We start from the raw sequence: 6,827 nt of genomic DNA on the forward strand, positions 1-6,827 counted from the left end.
TTCATAATTACTTTTGAAATATATCTTTAAAAAGCTCTCCCTTATTGTTACAAGGTTTGTTTATTTGGATTATTTTTTGTTTTTTGTTTTAAAGAAAACAAAAATCAAATTTAAAAATATGTTTGGATGATATTTTTTTCACTTTAAGCTTCTAGAAAACTTGGGCTCAAAAAATGGGGAAAAAAAAAAAGTAAAAACATCATTTGGTATTTTAAAATTTTTCTTAAAAAAACAAATTCTAAAAAAGTTGAAACCAATATAGAAGTATTTGTGGGACGGATATAAAAGGAATATATTTTTATATTAAAATATTTAACTTGATTAATTATAAATATATTATAAAATTTTATTTTATTTTAAAATAAAAAGAATAATACAAAAATGCAATATAAAATTAAGATTTATAAAATGCAATATAAAATTAAGATTTATAAAATGCAATATATAATAATAATAATAATAATAATAATAATAGAATGACTATAATGGATGATAGTTTGCATCTTGATTATTTCTTTTTAAAATTTTAATTATATTAAAATTAAATTAAATTAATTAATAAATAAATATTTTAAATTTGTATAATTTATTTTTAAAAAAACTAGTTATCCATACTCCCTATTTTATATTTTTAAAATCTAAAAATAATAATAATTTTTATATAAAGTACACACTTACATTAAGAAAAATAATTTTAAAAATTGACTAAAAATTTATATATTAAGCAAATTTTACCACCTCAAGTTTTTTAAAAAAAATTAGCGATTTTAAAGACATGAGGTAAAATTTTAATTTTTTTTTTATGAAATATTTTATGTTTATATAAAATTTTTTGTTTTAAAATATGGAAAATAGGAAAATAAAAATAAACAAATTATATTATTTTTTATTTAATTATATATATAATCAAGGGACAAAATAAGACATTATCCAAACTTGACTTAAAACCCAAATTAGAAAATAATAATAAAGGAATCAAATAGAAATTATCTCAATAGAATAGTCAATGATGGTGATTGTAAGGGTGAGAAAAAGGTTGAAAGAGATGTGATGGAATGCAGTTCATGGCTCCTCTAGCCAATTTTGACTCGCTATCTTCTAATCTTCCGTCCAAACCCTTTTTTGGAAAAAGGCAATTGAAGAGATCAATTTAACTTCTTTATAATAATAATATAATAAGCACATTATTACCAATTTCAACCTTATCTTGTGTGGTTGGTAGGATGGTGACTTAATTTTTAAATTTTTTTAATTATGGTAAAGTAAATATATTTTATAAGTAAATAAATATTTGTATAATTTATTTTGGTGAAAAGTGGTTTTTTATTATTTTTATGTGTTAAAAATATAAATAATTAAATTATAATCGGGATAAGACAAGACAAAGTAACATTCGAAATCATCCACGTTTTAAAAGAAATTCTTAAATCCATCTCTAACTTATTTATTTTAATTTCAAACTTATTTCATTAAGGGGGTGTTTGGTACGATTGGAATAGGTGATGGAAATGAATATTTGTTTCCATTCCAATTTCTTAGTGATAGAAATGAATTTGATGATGTCATTTCTAGCATTTGGATGAACTTAGGAATGCAAGATTTGAATAATTATTTGTTTTTATTCCAATGTTTGATAATAATAGGAATGGAAATAAAAAAGAAATAAATTTACAATAATATCCTTCCATATAATTTAAAATATTTTTTAAAAATAAATAAATAAATTTTGAGATTTTTTTTGTTATTAAATAATAAGACTAAAAATATATATATACTCAATAAATAAAAAATTAACCATAAAAAATCATATAATCCTAATGTACAAATATTCAATTATTATTTTTATTTAAAATTTGAATAATTTGTCATGCTTAAGTAGCTATAAAATTATATTTTACCAAATATATATATATATATATATATATATATATATATATATATATATATATATATTAATATTTAAATTCTCAGAGCTAGCAAATGTTTTTCCTATTTCCAAAAGATGAAATAAAAGAATTCAAATTTCATTCTAATTTTCAACAAGTATCATATCCGATAAAATCCATAACCTTAAAAAAAAATTAATATTCATTTTTTTTAATAAAAAAAAAAAATCATGGTCTTGAAATTTGTTTTCTAAATGTCGTGGAATGTTTGATTGATTCAGTCTAAGAGAATCACTTGTTGCATAGAAGTGGATGATAAATGGGTCTCTAGCTTTGCATAGAAGATAACCATCGGATTTGAAGAATGACATAAGATGATAAAATAGTAAATTTAGGTTATTTTATATTATCAAATGGGTTTAATGAATCAAAATACCACCTATTTTGATGAATTCAAATCCGACTTATAAGTTGGATTTGATTTCTACCTGAATAATTTTTTATTCAATTTATGTCTTATTAACATTTATCCAAACATAGGAATAAGGGAGAAAATAAATGAGATGTTTATTCTCACTCCCTATTCCCGTGTACCAAGCATCCTCTAAGCGTAATTGTGTAAGATAAGATACGTACTCGAAAAAGGAAAATATATATTCTTACCATTAAAAAATAATTATTAAAATAAATAAAATAGTAAATTGTTTAAAAAAAACAAGTTGAATAGTATCAAATATAGTTTTTTAAATATCCTCAAATATTATTTTAAATTAAAAAATAATATTTCAAATTGTTAAGACCACTAAATATATTCTTTCAAATCTCTTTAAATATTAATTTTAATAAGAAATAACATTTTTAAGATAATGAAAAACATCATATGAGGACATTTTTTGTATTAAAAATTTTGTTCCTTTTCATTATGATATAGGAACCTTTTTATAAATGGCTTACTTTTTATTAAAGACTTGAGGTTGTCAATCATTCCACCAAACTATCACAGGTAAATTTGAAAAGGCGTGTTTGAGGCAAGTTAGGGTATGAAAGGATATGAATTCAATCAGTTTTTAAAATTGGTTTAAATAGGTGTTATTTTCACTTTCGATAAAATAGAACCACTCAAGCATTGGCCAAAGTGCTCGAGGCACTCGAGCGATGGGTAAGTCCACTTGAGTGGTAGTCCCATTTTTGCCATGTTTTGATAGTGTTTAATTTTTGAAATTCATGATTATTTTTTTAATTAAAAATCTGATTATGGTTCTTTAGGTTTTAAAACCTTTATATACCTTTTCTAAACCCATTTTAGGGTGGGATTCTTCCAAAGGAAAAAAAATATCCTAGCTTACTCCATCATTCCTAAAACTCTCAAGGTTCGTTGATTCAATATTCGAGTTATTGTAAGGATTTGCATCATCTCAGAGGCTGAGGTAAATCCATTAGAGCGAGAAGTGTTGTGTCGTAGATGTGGATCATATATATGCACTAGAGAGCAAGTTTTTAGGATAAACAATAAGATAATTCTATGTATCTCATATAGTGGATTAATAGATCAGAGGTCTTAAACCTAATGGTTTTTTTATCTCCATAGTTGATATGGAGGTCTTTCATGTAAAATCTCATGTGATTGTCTTCTTTTGCCTATTCATTACATCCTATAGGACTAAATTGATTCAATAAGGTTTAATTCTCTCTCTCGGTTATAAATTGGGTTAAAAGTTTATTCAATCCTTTTATTATAATCTTTAAAAGACATTAATTCACCCCCCTCTACGTATGACCCTATTAGACATAATTTTTTCAATTGGTATCAGACTCGACTTTTAGTTAAAAATTCTAATTTTTCTCTCAATCCTACTCGTACGACCAAATTGAAATGAACTTTGATGGGAGTAACTATCCCACTAGAAGGTTTGAATGAACTTTATTATTATTATTATTATTATTATAATGCAAGGTAAAAATATTTGGAATTCAGTAGCATTTAGATGGGGACCCAATTGAAATTAAATGTCTCATAAAGATCTACGAGGGAACTTAAACTCAAGCTTAAGTGGGACAAATTGGATAAGGTAGTGAGCTAATACTTGGGCCATATATAGCATATTTAAATGGGGTTAGTCTTGATGAGTTTCATAGGATAATCATATGCAAATGTGCTAAAAAGGCCTAGGACATCCTTGAAGTAACCCATGATGGGACTTCAATGGTGAAATTGTCAAAAATCTAAATGCTCACTTCTAGATCTCATGCCTTAAGAATGTAAGAGGATCTGACCCTATTTGCATTTTATTTTAAGTTTAGTGACATAGTTAATTCTTCATTTAACCTAGGAGAGAGAGGGTTCCATACTCTAAAATTATTAAAAAAAAAATTGAGATCTCTCTCTAAAAGGTTTAGACCTAAGGTCACTAATACAGAAGAAGACAAGGATGTCTACTTTATAAGAGTTGATGAACTTGTTAGTTCTTTTCAAACTTATGAGATGACCTTTTCAATCTTTCAAAAGCCTAAAGAATCAACTTTTAAGGCTTTTAAGAATGAGGAAAAAAAAAATTTGAAAATTCTAAAAAAGTAGGAAAAGAAGAATTTATGCATATGACAAAACTTGTAAAAGAGGCCTTAAAATTTCAAAGAAGATCTAATAGAAAACAAAAAGTAGGGAAAAGGAAATTTTTTTGAAAAGTTTGGTAAAGAAAAAGGCAAGAGGTCCTCGAAAGGGAAAAAAATTGAATTTGTCATTGTGAAGGTTTGGGACATGCTTCTATTGATTATCCTTATCCCACCGATATTAAAAAAATCCATGCAAGCCACTTGGAGGGACACGAACTCCAAAGAAAGTGACTCCATAGCTCGAGAGGATGCTAGGTATGAGTCCACTTTTTTTGTCAAGGGCTTAAAAGATTTCCATGTCCCTAATGTTTAGGTATTTCATTAATAATAATTAATTTTATCAAGTGTGTATCAAACACATATACACTCTGAAACCCACTACTAAGGTGAGCATTAGTGAAGAATATAAATTGTATGCCTAACCACTGCAATACAACACAACCATTCAATCTGATTTCCATAATATCAGTTGTTCTACCACTAATTACTACTCCAATACTCTTCAAATCTTGCAATATGATTTCAAGTTAAGTACTTGGGAATCATGTTTGTTATCCCTTAAGCAAGTATCAGTTACAAAGGCAAACCTCCATGTGTAATTCCACTAGAAAAGTCAAACAATGGAAGGTGGAAATTTCTGCATCTCCTTTGGTTTGTTGACAGGGATATGATGCCATTTCCATTCCTAGTAAAACAAAAACTACAAAAGTTAAATGGGATGGAATGTTGTAATACAAAGATACTAGCAACCTTTTCAAAGGCTAAAGGGTCAGGGAAAACAAACATGTCGTTTGGCAACATTTTATGAAGCACCAGAAAACTTAAATGACATTTGACAAAGAAATAGATATCATTCAAACTAGAGATGCACCGTTTCTTAGATATCATGGAGGTGTGTAGGCAAGATTTGTGCTATAACTTTTCGCATCCCTACTATTTTTCATCAAGCCAAAACATGAGGGTTATGGGTTATTGTCCTATAAAGTTGGATCAAAATATTAGGTTTGGTAATTGTTTTCAAAAACAGTTCTGAAAACCAGTTTTTTATAATGGTTTTTGAAAACTATTTTTTGATATTTTGTAGAACAAAAGTTTATTTGAAAACCTAAAATATTTTTAACCTATTTTTTAAATACTTTTAAAAATAATTTTATATTTATTATTTTATTTTTAATTATTCTGCATGTTTATATAATTATTTTTTTAAACAATACTTAGAAAATAAGTGAAAACGATTAAAAAATGTTATCTTAAAACACTTTACTTTTTATTCTTGAAAACATAAAACAGTCTTTTATTGTTAAACATGTTTTTCTAGATTTTTATTTTAAAGAACAAAAAATTATTTTTGAAAACAATTATCAAATAGACCCTCGATTATTACCCTAGCTAAACATCAAATTTTGTATAGGACTAGATGATAAACTTAAAAATTTTGAAAAAAGAATCCATTATAGCACCTCATCGAAAAGAACCATGTATGCATTTAGATCATAGTACAATGAACGACTTTAAATACTACAGCAATCTAAGGCTTTAGTACTATAATAAAATTATCTCTATTCACGTTTGATGTTTCAAATTTCTAGAAACATCCGTCTCTTATCATTGTTAGGGTGTAAAGAGAAAAAGGAAAGACATGAGAGAGTGAGTGAGAACGAAAAAGGGTTTGTTTGATAATTATTTTTAAAAATAATTTTTTTATATTTTGTAAAATAAAAGTCTATTTAAAAACTTAAAATGTTTTTAATATCTTTTTAAAAAATTTTAAAAATAATTTTTATGTAGTTATTTTTTTAAAAATCATTGCATATGTTTGAATAATTATTTTTTTAAACAATCCTCATAAAACTGATGAAAACAAAAAAAGAATAATTAAAATATGTTATTTAAAAACACCTATTTTTTATTTTTAAGAATATTAAATATAAAATAATTTTTTGGTTATCAATCATTTTCCCTAAATTGTTATTCCAAAGAATAAAAAATTGTTTTTGAGAACAATTACCAAACAAACCCGACATAATCACCCTAACTAAACATCAAATTATATATAACACCAGATAATGACTTTAAAAATTTGAAAAAAGAATCCATTATAGCACCCCATCAAAGAGAACCCTATATACATTCAGATCGTGGTATAATGAACAACTTTCAGTACTACAATAATCTATGGCTTTAGTAGTATAGTAAAATTATCCCTAATCACCACGTTTGATACTTTAAATCTCCATAAACATCTCTCTCTTATCTCAGTGGAAAGAGGGGAAAATAAAGTAAAAATAAAAAATTATTTTTGTTGTCTACATGGTTAATGGAAAGAAAAAG

Source organism: Vitis vinifera, chromosome 6 (assembly GCF_030704535.1).
Source record: "Vitis vinifera cultivar Pinot Noir 40024 chromosome 6, ASM3070453v1".
Classification (NCBI taxonomy): Eukaryota; Viridiplantae; Streptophyta; class Magnoliopsida; order Vitales; family Vitaceae; genus Vitis; species Vitis vinifera.